General features: G+C 33.1%; 1 long non-coding RNA gene across 3 annotated transcripts; it reads right to left on the minus strand.

The window, feature by feature from the left end:
* Window positions 1–7,111: 7,111 nt before the first annotated feature.
* LOC111914854 (uncharacterized) lies at window positions 7,112–17,821 on the minus strand. 3 transcript variants are annotated; one of them, XR_008225136.1, is made up of 16 exons: window positions 17,433–17,821; window positions 11,755–17,363; window positions 11,473–11,673; window positions 11,223–11,391; window positions 10,753–11,069; window positions 10,533–10,609; window positions 10,388–10,461; window positions 10,227–10,303; window positions 9,617–9,682; window positions 9,374–9,421; window positions 8,397–8,445; window positions 8,074–8,296; window positions 7,772–7,844; window positions 7,552–7,597; window positions 7,396–7,464; window positions 7,112–7,307 (listed from the first exon to the last, which is right to left on the minus strand). It is a non-coding gene; the product is annotated as an uncharacterized LOC111914854 (long non-coding RNA). The 3 variants fall into 3 exon arrangements; XR_008225134.1 differs by having other exon boundaries at window positions 7,772–7,878; XR_008225135.1 differs by having other exon boundaries at window positions 7,772–7,878; window positions 10,388–10,464.
* Between the last annotated feature and the right edge of the window lie 312 nt (window positions 17,822–18,133).

Consider the following 18,133-nt stretch of genomic DNA (forward strand, 5'->3'; position numbering starts at 1 on the left):
ATTTTATTTTTTTATATTAGAAAAGTTAAAATGATGTGTGGATGAAGAGGAAAGATATATCCAAAGATTTAGTAATCATACATCTTAGCCTAAATATAGAAGTAGCAATATGTTATACTTATATTTCACTCTCCTCCCTTCATCTTTCATTCCATCATAACTTTTTAAATTTAAACTAAAAATTATAAAATAAAAAAAAATTATATCACTTCCAAAAAAATAATAAAGTTATATCTAGCTACACAACACATGATTTTCGTCTTCAAGAATAATAATGTTATATCTAGTCATCGTAATCCTTAGACAGCCGAGTTATTTAAATATTTCCTTAAGAATAATTTGGTATCGTTGGGAATCAATTTCTTATTGTTCATAAGACGATTGAATATTGGTTTCATCATAGCTACACAACACATGATTTTCTTCAAGAATTACATTATGTAATATGACTCACACATATACATTATGTTTCTTATCTTATTAGGACACCATGTCTGTGCCTGGTTTTTCACTGTGTATCAATGTTGCTAAAGGACACCAAATACTTGTTCCATACCCTTCTGTTCCATATCCTTCCTTGTTGATCTTGCATTGCCTTGAACTTTGTCCGGTTTTCATCTTGTGGACATGTGAATTATTTGCAAATGTAAGCCATTGAGGACATATCACATCATCAAGATAATACCTTTTCTTGTACTATACGTTAAATATCGACAAATGATAAAAGAATATACCGACGTCATTGTTGGAATCGGAAATACCAAAGAGTACATGTCAAATCCACATATCATGTGACGTTACTGCTTCTAGCATAATTTCCGGGTGTTCATGATAACCCCACATGCATTGTTCTCGTCGTGAATTAGGGAAATTTGTCCACGACCAATGCATATAATCCATGTTTGGATTCATGCGCCTTGTATAACTGTTGAATGTCATTCCGTGTAAGTTTACAAAAATATTGTTTTCCATAATGTTTAATGACACATGTACAAAACGTATAGATAAGTACTCATGCAACTTTTTTTATACATCTTTAAATACTCACCTTGTGATTCGGCAACAATTTCGTATGGTATTTGATGAAAGATGTGCACTTTGTGATGGAGTAAAACCTCTTCTAATCTAAAATAGAAACACTCTACAAATCATGGACTATTTGTAGGAATAATTGTTAGGCCATCCATAATCGTCATCTAAACATGTTAGCATCATATACAATGTTTTTGACAAAGGAGTCTTGTACAAGACAATTGTGTGTAGCTTTTTGATATATGTTTAAAACAACTCTTCATGTTCTTAGACGTGAAATTTTAGCTTCATCAACCAAAATGAGGGTTTCTACTTGTACATTGATGTGAAAAAATCGAGTTGTGCTCTCTCGACCCATATGGATGAAGATTAAGACAAAAATGTTTCTATCGTTCAATTCCTATACTTATATAAACATTTTTTTAGAAATAGAGAGTACAACTATATTTGGCGTAAAATTTTTGGAGAAGTAATGTGTATTTATAGCAGTTGAAAAAGAAGGAGAAGTCATTCAAACTTTTTTAAACGTTTAAATAAAGAAAAAATAAAAGAAAAGAGAGAGAGGGGCAAGCTGGATCAGATGCATGCGATGGCAGATTTTTTGGGGTCTGTCGGCATTGTGTTCCCATGCGCGCCTCACTTCCACCTTGCCACCATGCATGGTGCGTAAATATGTAATACTTGTAACATCCAGTATAATCCATCAAGATAAAATAAGTCATACATTTTATGTTTTTCTTGTTGCTAAATTGAACATTAATAAATAAACTAATTCAATGTATATGTTGTAAGTTATGATGTACAATTTGCTTTTACATGACCCATTAGTTTTTTGATCAAATGCTTTAAAGACTATTTCAATTTCAGTTTTTAATTTGGATAAATGTTGGTTAGTAGTGTTATCAACACCTACGTAGTTTAGCCTTTTTTCTCGCTTTCATTTTTATACATGTTTAGTTTTTCATGTGAGCCTAATTAAGTTCACCTTTTAGTTTGTTATATACATCTTTTTTATCAACCAAAAACTTGGTTTCTCTTAGCTAACAACTTTGGTATCAGGTCTTTTCAAAAGAGAAAGTCAATTAAAAACATAACAACCTTATTCATTGTCATTTTTTTAGGCACCATTAACTCGGAAAACTATAATTTCCTTGATCTTGAGTGATATATATATATATATATATATATATATATATATATATATATATATATATATATATATATATATATATATATATATATATATATATATATATATATATATATATATATATATATATATATATATATATATTTCATTGTCAGAACTAGGAAGTTCTGAGGCTCGTGCTCAGCACGACCCATAGATTAGTGGGTGGATTATTTCAAATGATTTGTGGTGAGTAATTTGGGACTTTTATAAAGTTAAAATAAAATGTTTAGAGATGTCTACAAATAATTTTGCTTATATAATGAAAATGAAAATAGAACAATGAAAATAACATTTCTTGGTGATTTAAATACATGTTGGATTGTAGTTATAACCTCTAAAATGAGTTTATAAATGTTTCTCCTTAGTTTGAGAAACCAATTTTTTGAAGTACGTCGACTATGAGAAGTAGAACTTTTCGACTTACATGTTGATTCAAGAATCAGTTGTTTTTTTTTTTTAACATAGTAACTTCTTTAATTTCATTTTGTAGACATGATATTTGATCTTTGTTTTTTTAACATAGTAACTTCTTTAATTTTGTTTTGTAGACATGATATTTGATCTTTGTATTTTTTAATAGTAACTTCTTTAATTTCGTTTTGTAGACATGATATTTGATCTTTGTTTTTTTTAATATAGTAACTTCTTTAATTTCGTTTTGTAGACATGATATTTGATCACCACAAGACATCAACGAAATGAGGATTTTTTATTAAAAGATCAATGATATCAATATACATCACCCTATCTAATCATACATTTGGGAACAAATCCTCAATTTGAATAAAAACCCATGAAAAGTAAATATATATCTTGAATTCAAAGTAAGTAATAATATGTACAAATTTTAGAAAATGTGTGTCTTTGAACCAACAACACTTGTTATTCTTCTGTAGATGCTTGTTGACATCCACTCGTGATATTGAAATTTGATGATAGTAAACCATAATTTGTTAAAAGTTATATCATTTAAGTTGGGAAACTGACTTATATGTCACATATGCACTTGTTACTTGGCGTCACTTGAGCTGTTAAAGATCTGGTTGAATATATTAGTTTGTCAATATCATATATGAAAATATCATGATGACAATTATATTAAGAAATAACTTTTTTATACTAAATGCAAGTATGAACTAATTATTTGGTTGTTGCAATGTTGTAGTTATTTACCTGCTACTAAAGTTATTTTTTGCTAGAATTTTTTCAGACAGTTAAAGAAAAATTACAGTAATTTCTGGAATAGGATTATGTTTTATCCTTCGTAAATGTTGTTAGAATGGGAGTATCAAAATAACCCAGGTAAATTAAAAATTTAATGCCAACATTTAAGATGTATTTAAATGCAATCTCACAGAAAATTGTTAGATTGAATTATTTCAGTTCACCTTTTATACGATTGAAAACAAAAAGGAATAAAAGACTGCAACAAGATATGCATTTGGAGGAAAAATATGACACAATTATATATTTGAATTCAGTGCAACCAATGGAACAAACTTTCAGCAATTTTTTCCCCTGTTGCAATGATTCATAATAATTTGAAATGGAAAAGATGTAATGTCGTTGGAGTCTTTTTTCTAATGGAACAAACTCTTAGCAATATTTTCCCCTGTTCTGCAACCGTTCATGATAATTAAAATTGGAAAAGATATAAACTCAGATATGTGAAAAAACACCAGTCAAATAGGTTTTAAGTTGGAAATAAAAACCATAGATAGATTGAAGTTTAAAAAGTAAGGAACAATTGAAATCAATTTAGGGTTCTTGTAGAAAACATACCAGTGGGAAGACTTGTGATGGAAAAAAGGAGATATTGTCTGAGGGATCAATGTTATCTTTCTTATTTGAATTAGTATTTTGAATATTTCGGTGCAGAATTGGGGGAATTTTATGAAACTAAAGCATAGCATCATGATGACTCCAAATTCAAACCAGAGACATGAACCAACGAGTAATGATTTTTTAAGCGTTTCATGTAGAAAAATGAAGGAACGTCGAGGGATTAATTACCAGCACAATTTGTCGGGATAATCTTTGTGGAGAAAATTGCTATGAAGCCCTAAATTGAATGGTTCCCATTTAAAGAAAACGCAATATAGGGCTACAGTTGGTAATCTAGAAGAAGAAAGATGGAGAACAAAAGGATCGTAGTATAAATATGAGGTCGAATTGACGAAATGCAATAGATAAAGGAAAATGCTTGCCATTTTCTTCGAACGGACGGTCGATTGACTTCCAATCTTCGATGTTAGGGCTTAGCCATTGTAAGAGGAAGAAGACGGTGACATATTCACATAAACAATGATTGTATGTGCTTGATTTCGCGAACTTGAGTTACATGAAAGAATTAGGAGTTTTTTGTACATGAGATTAGGTTATTGTCAATGGTGTAGTTTGTATAAATCGGGAAGGTCGTTAGAGAATAAGGGAATCGGTGGATTTTATTTTGTGTCGATTAGAACAGGAGATACGTGGCGTATTTGGAACGGGGTAATTTTGATTTAGAAGGCAGGAGATTAAAAGGGTCTTTATATATAGTAATGATATATATATATATATATATATATATATATATATATATATATATATATATATATATATATATATATATATATAGTGTATTGATGTGATTTTAGGTACTTTATGAGCATTTTAATGATTAAAATAATACAAAATGTATTTAATTGCTTTAAGTCTTATTGCATGGTACAAATTAATAGAATGGATCTAGCAAAACTATCACTATTGGCAATTAAATACTAATAGGAACATGGATATAGCAATAGTAAAGAGATTCAAATACTAAAAGTAAATGAAAAGGAATTTATCAATCAAACGCTACCCGCTATTCGTTACTAACTAGTTTTGCCGAAGACGTTCTTTAACCATTTATGGGTTATACACTTAGATCAACCAAGAAAAGAACAAAAATTAGACTATTTAATTAATTTGTTATTTGTCAAAATATCCTAAAATTAAATAATAATTAAAAGTTGGACAAAAGTAATTAGTTAGATTAAAGTATGTTATTTTTCAAATAACTAAAAATTAGTTAATTAGTTAGTATATAATAAAGGGTTTAATTTGTTATTTATTGATTCATCGTAGAAATAACGAGAAATTAATCAAGATTATCAATTTTGTAATAAAGATATATGGTGTAATGTTACTATTATTATTTTTATAATTCTTTAGGTCATTATTATGGTTAGATATCATTTTACTCGTTTTAATTAACTTTTTCATACTTAATCTCGATTATATAAATATAAGTAATTATCATTTGGACATATATTTAACTACAATATTTTATTAAGTTATTTATTCATCAAATAACCACTATAGAACCCCTTTTTTTTCCATTATTATAACACGCGTCCATATTTCTTAAAAATCGAGTTTATATATCTAGAACGATATATTTAATAAAACTCTTATTTATAAAACTTATTACTCCATTTTAACACATAATATTACTAATAATTTCACAAGGTAAAACATAAAATTATTTTAAAGATATAAGTGTTTACTAATTATATAAACACTATTACACCAAAACACATTTTAAAACACGCACACAAAATATATTTTTGTGTTCAAATACACTTTTTTGGATTTTATTCATTTCGAATGAATACCAAATTGAATTTAAGTATTTTTATCAAGTAAATACTTCATTTTTACATAAAGTATATATTTCCAAAATATACTAAAATCTCTTATACACCAAGTATGTCCAAAATTCACAATACGTCTAAAAACTCATATTTTTATAAAATACTCTTTGGATTATTGTAACATCCAGACTCCTAGGTATAATTTTTTTTAAAGTTTTATATTCACTTAATTGAGGGAACTCGACGAGTTGGAGGCCCCAACTTGTCGTAACGAACCTAGTCAGCCCACATGGTTTATGACTTCTACTCGATGAGTTGGAGGACGCTGACTCGACGAGTAGAGGTTGTGCATGAAAACCCTAATTTTTAGGGTTTGCAGTAACGCCCGTAGATTAGGGCTAGTCAATTTAAGGACAATAAGCGTCAAAAACGACTTTTTGATGGATGATTATTTTGAAGGAATAATCTTAACTAAGTTGTAGTATATGTTACAAGGATTCCGTACATATAAAGAACGCTGAAATCCGAGTTATAACAAAGAAGTTATGACCTGTCGAAGTCTCGTGACAGAACCGGTACTACACAGCGCGACGTAACTAGTGAATTTACGTTAAAGCGATATTTGGCCTTAGCGATCTAAATGAAAGTCGTAGAATACGTTAAACCGAGAGCGTGCATAAATAGAACATCTAAATCTGACTTCGTATGAGGAAGTTATGATTTTTCGAAGTTTCAGCATTCGCAATATGCAGCCCGAAGTTCGAATATGAGATCGAGTGATTTCTAGCCAAAACGATCTAAACGAGAATTGAAGATCTCATTGATAGTAGTCCAACGGTTAAAAGACAGACGAAAATGGACGTCAGACGAAGAAGTTATGGATTTCTCACTACTAGAAAAACAGCCTTTTACGACGCTCATTGCGCGTCGTAAAAGGCTCAGACGACGCGCAAATGCGCGTCAAGGAAGGCCATGTCATAAAGAGAGACGACGCGCATTTACGACGCTCATTTACGACGCGCGTTTACGACACGCAATGCGTATCAAGGAAGGCCCTGTCATAAAGGAAGACGACACGCATTCGCGTGTCGTAACCTTACGACACGCGTGTTAATGACACGCAATGCGTATCAAGAAAGGCCGTGTCAAGAAAGGTCATGTCATAAATGAAGACGACACACATTTTTGTGTATCGTAATTTTAATTTTTGTTTTAAAAAAAATTATTTATAGATTTACTGATTTTCAAATTAAATTTGCATTTCATGTCTCACAATACAAAAAATACAATACATTGCACAAAATTTAATGTCATACAAATAATCATTCTAATAATAGACAAATGTAACATTTCAACATTTTTTTATATAATTAACTAAATTATTCGCCAAATTTCCTAAACTACCAACATACTTTTCTATGAAGAGCATTAACACTACTCTTTTCCATCAAAAACTTCAAAACCTGCATAATTAAATTAATGTTTTATTAGCTACAGGTCAATAAGGTAGATTTAAACAAAAGATTTTCATAATAGTAAGATTTTACTTACCACTGTTGTTAATGACATTGAAAGAAGCAGCCCAACAAACACCCCCTCAGAAGGATTACTACCACATAACTGTTGATATTTGATACTTTATTACTAAATGAAACCAAAAACAAAGTTAAAAAGTAAACAAAATCAGAAGGTTTTAGTCAAACTTACAGAGGCTGTATTTCCAAATATTACTAAATGACATTGATTGAACCACCTGCAGATTTACCATTTTGTCCCTATGAGATTCACTACTGAACACATTCTACAGTTTGTAAACTATAATATATATATATTTATATATATATATATATATATATATATATATATATATATATATATATAATCATTGTGAAAAGCAAGAAATTAGACGTGGAATGTGATTGCATACCATCAAAACCAACATTTTTACATGCCCATTTTTCCCAGTTTCTATTCACGAAACCCTAATCCATGAATGCTTGCTGGTTACAAAAGCCAACAAGTAGTAAGGCAGGCCTACAACCAACCCATCCACATTTGTTTCACATAAAATAGCTACCTCATTCCACAATTACTAATATATATATATATATATATATATATATATATATATATATATATATATATATATATATACACACACACTTCAATTTTTTATGTCAAGTGATAAGAAATAAGATATGTTAAAAACGAAGTGCAATGTGCACTTACTGTTATGGACTCGAGCATATAAGAGTCTTTCTCCTTTCCAATCCTTTTAATTATGCTGCGTCGTCTCACTCCAGATGTCCTAGAAGACCCCGCTCCTATCATAATCATCCCCATTATATCATAAATAAATAAACCATAAGAAGACCATCTACAGCAGGTAACAATTTTTTTTTCCAATCCATCACTTGTATGCCTAGTTCATTTATGAACCATAGAAGACCATCTACAACAGGGGGAAGAGAAGCATCAGGTAACAATTCCTAACTAACTAGATAATAATAATTATCTAATAACTCTACAGTAAATTTAGAATTTTAACTTACATGAACTGATTGCATCTATAGTAAATCTGCAAGTGCTTTTTTGCCTCAACTGTTATTGTGAAGAAAAAAGAAACAAAGTATTATTATATATCAGACACATAAATTTACAAAATATAGAAAATTACAATTATGCCCTTATATACCGATTGGTTAGTAGCCCAACTTTCATAATAGTAAGTAAAATATGATTAGTTTCATTATTATAACAAAAAACCCCCAACATTATATTATTATTTCACTTGCAAGGCATGACTCCTGAGCATGGGTCAAGTCCATTAAACAATATACATCATCAACTATAAAAGACTTCCTAAACCCTGTTCAAATAAAATAATGATCAAGCCAAACCATTTGTACATGTTACTTGAAGTTTAGCTTTAGCACCACCTTCCTCCACCAGTCCATTCCGGGTGATTTCTAGAGGTGTGTGTAATTGCATTGACCTAGTTTGACCAGGAATACTAAGATGATTATTCGGCTTCATAGGAACTGGGGCCTGATTTTCTTACTGTGATTATCCCCTGTTCAACTTTCTCATGAGATGAAGGAGATAATGGACACATGGAATCTGTTGTAGCAACTTGTCCAATACAAGGAGGAAAAGGAGTAGAAGGATGAAACAGTAAAAAGATATCATCATTACATGGTACGTCTGGATCATCCCTGTTCAAAGTGCAAATAATTTGCCCTTTTGTAATCTGAACAGATTCTATCTGTGATACTGATGTTGATGCCATTATACCCTTTATACCCTTTTCTAATTTATCTGGTTGTTGAGTTCAGAGGTTGGTGTTTTTGGGAAAGCAGCACCCTCTAAACCCACCAAAAAGTGATGTTAGGGTAAAACCGTATTTTTCTGAAAAACTTTAGGGTTTTTATGCGAATATCCCCCAAAACAAACAATTTTTTTTTCTGTTGTGATGGAATGAGCCATGATTCCATCATAAGGAACACTATATTAGAAAGCGAAAACCAACCTAAACAAGGGTTACGGAGCTGTTGGCTGCCCAATATAACAAACTGCCCTGCAAAAGCATATTACAAAGTTCTGAATCATTAACAACTAGTAACTCACATTATCTTATTAAAGGATACTCAAGGGTAAACTAGTCAATAGCAGCAACAAAAAAAACACTATACATATTCCTTGCATGCAGTTTAGATTTAGATGATATAAACTGCAAGTATGCTTGTTGCAATATATGAGAACTTAGATTCACCTTGGGAAGATTAAATCCAACAAAAAATATAGGAAATGTGAGGCACTCCAAGTAGAACATGTTATACTACAACAAAAAGCCAGAGATGTTAGAATACATTTATTTAATGTATTTAATATTGTCAAGTGTTTGGTTGGTAGGAGATGAAAATAAATCCAACAAAAAATTAATAATTTTAAAATTTTTACTTATGTGTAAAGAACAATTCATTATTATTTATTTCAAGATACATAAAAGAGGGTATTCTCGTCTTTAAAAAAAAAGGAGGAAGGACATGAAATTTGAGGATCAACTTTGGACTTCACTGTGGACTATCAACACTAGAAACGTGTGGTTACCAACTCATACATGACCGGCTTAGGAATAAAGTGGTCCAATGTCAGGAATGTCATGGACATGCAAGTTGTCCAATGTCAGGAATGGCGGGTAAGAAAAACGTACATTTTTATAAAAAAAAATGAAAAAAAATCCAAGCGGTTGATTTTGTTTTCGTTTAATGGGCCAAGAAAAGGAAACAAGGATGTAATAAATAATGTTGAGGAGGCAAAAAAGGGTTCAAGGAGACATGAGATTGTGAAAAATAATGGATCAACGAATAAGAGTGTGCCACCTGTCGCAACAACTGTAAGCAGTGGGCTCAAAACGCAACTGCTGCTTCAACGTGTCAACAGTAAACGAGATTATTTTCTGCATAGTTTTAAAAACAAAAAAAGGAAATATTATTATATTTCATGTTGTATATATGGCTTAAAACGAATAATATGCATATACCTTGCCATTTAAACATCCCTACTGCATTTGCAGCATCAAGCTCCACACTAAAACGTGATCTTGACATCTCCTGACTGCTATCCATGGGAAAAACATAATTGTTTCAGCATGAATGCAAGTTTTATAATATTAAGAGAGTACTTACCAAATATATTCATTAAGATCATCCTAATTTCTCCATGAAGCATGGCTTGCTTTGCTACCTTGATTTCTCCTGGCTTCCTACCACCATTAAAAAAAATAAGTCCCATTAGAAAAGTAGATTTTTCAAATTAGATGGTCAATGGATCACAAGGTTAACAACAGTTATAAAGAGGTAAGTTGATAAAAGCAAGAACCTAATTTGTGGAGTAGAATCCACTAACCTCGATCATCATTCATGAAGCTGGGACAATACTAAAAATATGAGGGATTTTCCCATCATCAAAAGGCAAGCTGACATACTCAAGAGCAAAACCCAATCGAAATCAGAATCCCAAACAACAACATCAAAGATAACGCAACAGAGCAAAACCCAATCAGAATCACCATAGGAGTCCAGCCAACATAGCAACACTTATGACTTGAAAGATTCTAAGCTTATTGAAAGCTTCAAATCTCCTCTCCTTAAGTCCTCTGAGAACCAACACCTTGAACTGATGCCACCAGCTTGTACACCATTGCTCTGATTCCACACAGTTTCCTACTTTCAAAGAGAGTTAGTTTATACACACAAAGTGTTGAATACATGATGTTATTTTCTTTTCTTTTCTACCATTTTACCCTTACATTCCAAAAAAACATATGCATCAATTTTTTATTTATTATTATTATTATTATTTTTACAAATACTTACTTGGTAAAGTTTCTTTTCCAGGACTGTAATTGCCAACGTCCAAATCACATACATCAGTTTTCAGTCTTGTTTCATAACAACTGATGAGTTGTTGCCTTATTGATTTCTTCTCATCGTTCGTGTTTTCACCTTGCTCATAATCATGCATTGAATCAGGTGCAATTCCTTCCTGTGAGATTTAAAAACTTTTTGTGGTTAATAACGATAAAAAATCACATAAAAATAATATCATTTCAAATTATTGATTTACCATTAGTAAGATCAAGAAAAAGGTCAGTCGGTTTGACTGTAACAGACATGGAAAATCCAATTGAAGAAAAATAGTCCAAAGATGTGGAAGCAGAACCATAGTAAATCTATGAGCCTTTAGAGAGCAAGATCACTTTATCCAACATGTGGTAGATCCGACTCTTGAACCTTCAATTTTGACTTTATAAACAACCTCTTCAAACTGAAAAGAATGACTAAATCACCATGAAAAACATTTATATAATTAACTCAAAGAAATTAGCGGGTGGGGATGTAAAAAGACCTTTAATGTTATCAGGTATAAGGCCTGATCAGGTTTCACCATTGTTGAAAGTTCTTCTATTGGTTTAGTAATGGTGGTGGTGGTGGTCGTGTCTTCAGGGTTTAGAACCAGCGGGTGGAGGGCCATGGGAATTGGCCAAGTGGTAATGATGTCTATATGCTTTGCTTAACTATGGTTGAAACCCCCATTTTGATTCCGCCACAACCACCACACAAGCTAGTGACCAGTTCACTTGGAAATAGATTAGGAAAAAAGCTAGCGCTGCACCCATCAACACAAATGGCGTGATAAAGTAATTCGAGTCGTATTCAATTACAAACCCTAGGTTTTCCCCAATCTTGATGATTACCAGAAATAATAGGAGAACGGAAGCGAGATGAGGGATAGGATGAGCTGAGCAACAATTATGGTCGACACGAGTAGGAAGAAGGAGAAGATTAGGGATTTCATGGAGGGGAAAAACTTGACTAGTATTCCATAGAAGCCCTGGTAGGTGCTGTATGTGATTGTGGATATGGAACCGAGGAAGAAGATGTAGACAAAAACTGAATAGAGGAGATGAATTGTCAGGTTTTGACGAAGATCCGGCCGCTGGTGGTTTCACAGGGAAGCGATGGCTAACGGCGGCGAGCAGTGAGGACTCACCGCTTAAGGAGCCAACGATCGAGATAAGCAGATGGATGGTCTGTGAAAGGTGTCGTTGAACAATATATATGGAGTGTGATATGTTGGATTAGGTTTTTAAGAGAGAAGGAATGCAAGTAATTCAGGGTGAGTGTGATTATCGGTGGGTAGAAGGGGTTTGTAAATTGGAGGGAGAGAATTAAGGTCGATCCGATGGATGGAGAGTGTGCAGAGGTAGATGAAGGAGGAGTGTGATTTTAGGGTTCAATGGTGGTGGCGATGGCCTAGAGTTTGCAGATAGAATGGAGGGATGGAATGAAGGTTTCAGGAGGAGAGTTGATGTAGAACGTGGTAGAGAGCCTCATTGACAAAACCCTAGAAAATGGTCCCCGTGAATTTTTTGATAAGATAAATAGTCTAAGCGCGCGTTCATTTTAAAAATTATAAAGCGACGTGATTAGACGACACACCTTTTATGCTGAGTGCCCTCCGTGTTTTTTCTTTTTTCGTTCTGACACGAATTTTAAGGGCGCGCAAAAATGTGCGCCCTTAATCCTTCAAATTTTAGAAGAGATGACATTATTTTTAGGGCACACACTTTTGCGTATTGTAAATCACTGCGTGTCATGGTTTGCACGTCATTAAAGGCCTATATTCTAGTAGTGTCTAACGGAGTTTTCCTGTTCCGGCCTACTAAAAATAATATAATAAAAATAAAGTCAAAATTAGCCGACGAAGTCTAAACGAGAGTTGTAAAGCATAATCTAACCTACGCGTGGATATAAAGAATGTCGAAAACAGAGTTCGTATGCAAAAGTTATTAATTTTCTGAAGTTCAAGGCGCGAAACCCCAAAACTGTCAGAGTTCACGACGTGAATACAATGTTCACAACGTGAACTCAGTATTTATGACTTCTGGATCCTGACAGATGCAAGTTGCGATGACGCACCTGATGACTATTGAACTCACAACGTGAATATTTGAGATTCACGGCGTGAATCCAGAAAAATGGCCCTATAAATAGAAATCAAGGGGTAGCCGAGTTTGGTTGCTCAATCTCTTCTCTGCCACTCCCGATACCCTCTCTAAGCCCTATTTTAACCCCCCAAAGCCCCAGTATCATCCCGAGACACGAAGCAAGTCCCAAAGCCCAAAGATCCCGAGAAGAAAAGAGTTTCCGAGCCGAAGCTCTGCCTGCGAGAAGCCCGGTGTGTGAAGATCTTCTAGTTTCACCGAAGAAGTACTACTCTTAGAGCCGTAATGATGTCCGATCATCTTCTGATCAAGTGAGTGTGTAGTTACTTTCTTCTAACACATAGATATTAAGTATTTGCTATGAAATACGTGTTATGTGTTTATATATTGTTTGTTTATTTGAGATGGATGTTGGATGAATGTTTTATACAGGTTTGTATATGATTTAAACTATATATGTAATTTATATCTACAAATATGTTGGGTAGAACATGGGTAGATGAAATAGTTGGTGTGTGATGAAATAATGTGATAAGAGATAGGTGAGGATATAATGGTGATGATAATTAGGTGATGATAGATAGGTAATGAATTACGAGTCCAGACGATGTTATGGCTGCGTATTCATGCGATGATAGTCTAACCCTTATTATGAATTACGAGTCTAGGCGATGTTGTGGCTGCATATTCATGCAATGATAGTCTAACCCTTATTATGATTTACGATTCCAGGCGATGTTGTGGCTGTGTAATCATGAGATGATACCCTAACCCTTACTAGACACATATTGAGGGAGTGATCCCCGAATTAGTATTGTCTATGCGATGTAGGCGATGATCCTTAGGAAAAGTTCTTAGGAACAAACATATAAGGAAATAAGATGTAAGGAGATGAGAGTTAAATATGATATAGGACATGACCCTTAGGATAATATCTTTAGGGAAGATTAAACGAAGATAATGGGGATGGGTAATTGGGTTGATTGTTTGATGATTAAATATAATAATTATATTATTATCGGTTGAAAACCCTATATGCTCACCAGGCTCCTATGCCTGGCCCACTCAGTTTTCTTTGCATTACAGCCTTACAGGTAATGGAACAAGGGTATAAGTTGGTGGATTTGATGAGAGATTTTGGATTATAGATTAGTAGTTATAAATAATTGTTGTAAGGTCTATTTTATATTGTTTATGCTTTTGGTATGTATCGGAACATGACATCCCGAGATTTTGTTATTTAATGAAAATACATTTCTTTGAGAAATAATTTGATAAATTTTGTTTTATCATATTTTATTTTGGGAACAAATTCCGCAACTCTTTTAATCAAATGATTACTCTGATTTTATAAAACAAACCATAAACAAATCGGTCTTTTCTGGCCGTGAAATTAGGGATGTCACATTTGCACCTTATTTAAAGGACCTTAAGCCCTTTCCTCCAGCCTCCCTACCACCTTTTGACGGCCAGAAGTAATCCTAATCGATCTAAACCCTATTATTGAGTGTGTGAGAGGCTAAAGTGTGTTTTTGGTGCATTTGTTGAAGAAGCTTGGAATGAGATGAAGCTTGTAGATCCAGTATCTACATCGTCTTGGCTTGCATTTGAAGGTAAAAAAGTATTTACCTTGACCTTCCATTTGTTAGATCTCTTCTTATATGAGAATATGGGAATTTTGGTGGAAGATGGGGTCACTTTCGGATTTGAGCTTGTCACAAGGGCATGGTTTCAGATCTGGACTCCTCTAGTCCCTTATAGACATAAAGCCTCAGGCTTTATGAAGCTTTGGCCCTCCTTCATGTCCAAAACCTTCTTCTAAACCTAGTTATGAGTGTTTTCGCTTCATGGAGCCTTGCATGCACGTAAAGTTAGAAACTTTACGTGATAAAAACACCCTAGGAGCCTAGATCTACAATTTGGAGCTTTGGATTCACGTAAAAGCATCTCAATGAGAAATTGACTGAAGGAACTCGACGAGTTTCATAGTCAACTCGACAAGTTGAATGAAGGTTTCCCGCCTTCTGGATTTTGCATGAACTCGGCGAGTTAGAGAGGTAACTCAACAAGTTGGTTAGGGTTTACCCAACATTCTGGACACTGCATGGACACGATGAGTTGTCTGGAAACTCGGCGAGTCGACTAGGGTTTTCACGATTTCTTGAGTTTTGAAGGAACTCGACGAGTCAGTGAGTTACACTCGACGAGTTAGGTCAACATGGACTGTTGACCTTTGACCGTTGACTTTGACTTTAACCAAGGGATGACCAGTTTGACTTCTAGGGGTATTTTTAGTAATTTGGAAATTTATGGGAGTGGATCATTGGTGGATGTAAGTGATTGAGTTTGGAGCTGTATTTGGGGAGTTTGACATTATCATCCCGAGCTACTTATGAGGTGAGTTTTCCTCACTATACTCAAGGGTCGAAGGCACCAAGGCTGGCCCTTTGGATTGTTATCCTACTTTATTGTTAGTGTGATCTGTTAGATCGGTATCCTGGTTGATAGGATGTTGCTATGCTTAGTGATCTGTAGATTGGTTTGACTGTCGTAGACTGTTATGTGATTATTTGATATATGTGCACATGATTGATTGATGGTTGAGGCTCATCTGCTTTGTGCGAGAGCCAACAGACAAGGGCATTCCAACTCGATGGTTGTGGGCCAAGAGTATTCCATCCCGAGGATGATTAGACTCACAATATGTGGGCATTCCAACCCGATGGTTATGGGCCGATGGTACACCATCCCGAGGATGATTGGAACCATAATATATTGGCGTTCCAACCTAATGGTTGAGGGCCTGGGGCATTCCAACCCGATGGTTGATTGGGCCCATAGTATGCCATTATTATATGTGTGTTATTTGTTGTGTGTGTATTTTAGGGGAACTCACTAAGCTCCGGGCTTACAGTTTTGGATTTTGTTTTAGGCACTTCAGATGATCGTAGGAAGGTGAAGGCGTGATCGTGCACCTCCTCATATTTTATGATTTTGATTTCTGGGATACTCTGACATGAAACTATTTTGAAAACACTTTGTAATAATTACTGGTTTTTGAATGGTTTAATAATTTTAAATTGGCTTGAATTTTATGGATGTTACAATTATTTTACCTTTCTATTTGAAACTAAGCTTTAAAATATATGTATACATCTGTATTCACTTCAATTTTACCAAAAACATATATATTTATTTTATAAATACTCAACTCATTTGTTGAGTATTCTCAATACGTCTTAAAAATACATATTTGTATAAAAATCATATGTTATTCATTTCATTCATTTTAACCCGAACTCACATATAAGTATTTTAATATGTATAAAACTCATTTTTATATAGAAATAATAATATGAATCATATTCAAGATATTTATACATAAAGTATACCTTGATTTGTTGTATACAGTATAAAAATCGTATTATACTTTTATTTATGTTGTGTCTCACCACTATATGAATATAAAATCTTATGTAATAATTCCTTTCTGTATGAAACTCATTTTTATATGAACATACTTTCACATAACTCATACAAACCATTGAATTCATACACACACTAAAACACCTTAGAATTAACACACACATGGAACCAAATTTTGAAGCTTTAAGCTTCACTATTTTAACCCAATTCGAAACCATTTAGTTTTTATACAAGAAATATTGTATAAACTGATTTGAAGTCATAAAATCAAGTAATCATACGTTGTATGTACACTTTTCTCAATTTAAGGTTTAACGACGATTTTCATGTATTATAGTGTTATTTTTAGTCTTTTGTGACGACATGCATGGATTGTTTTATGGAATACTAAGAACATATTTTATTTATATGAAATCAATAAGAAATACTTTGTATGAAAACAAAACAAAGCATAATGGTCATAAACTAACTAAAAGCAAGTTTTTTGGTTTTACTCATACAAGAGTATTTGAGGAAATTTGAAGCTACCATAAGGTATTATACCTCCATACTTGAACAACACACAAAAAAGGAGGTCTTGTACCTATGCAAGACAAGAAAATCTAGTTAGAACATAGCTTTGAAGATTTTAGAAATATGATGATTACTATACCTCCATATTTGAGGAAATTTCTGCTTTCATCTCTCCGGATATCCTATATCTCCACACATCTCTTTGTCGTTTACCTTAACCAATACGCTCCAAAAAAACTCGAGAAATGATAGTTTACATATGAATAATGATGTGGTAAAGTCCCTCCTACAAATATTTTCTATAACCTCATGTTTTCTCTCTTTTTCTAACTTACAGAATATGCTCTCGGGTTTGAAGGTTTGTGTTTTGTTTTCTCTTGTTTAACCCAACAATAAGAACACCAATACTTATAAATCCAATAATGAGTTGAACTAGAGCATTAAGATAAGTTTTAGATGCTAGGATAGGGTCTTCAAATTCATCCAAGACTTACATCTTTGTCTCCCCTCTCTTTCCTGTCTTCTTGGCATCTCATGAAGAAAGTCTTGGCCATGTCTTGTCCTCTTCTACTACACCATGTTCCAGGCCTTGGGAATGTTTCTAAGACATTTATTAAAGCATCTTAGGTGATCATAAGTCAAGAGGATGGTTGTTAAAGTCATGGTGTAGCATGTAGTGGTCACAAAAGTCACAACACTTGGTTTTAAAAAAATAAAAATGTATTTCAAAATTTATAAATCCCATCTTTATAAATTATGACATGTAGTTAATATATTAAATAAGATCTTTATAAAATATAAGCTCTTAATTCCCAACCATTTATTTTATATAAAACTTTG

The sequence above is a fragment of the Lactuca sativa genome, chromosome 7 (assembly GCF_002870075.4).
Source record: "Lactuca sativa cultivar Salinas chromosome 7, Lsat_Salinas_v11, whole genome shotgun sequence".
Taxonomy (NCBI): domain Eukaryota; kingdom Viridiplantae; phylum Streptophyta; class Magnoliopsida; order Asterales; family Asteraceae; genus Lactuca; species Lactuca sativa.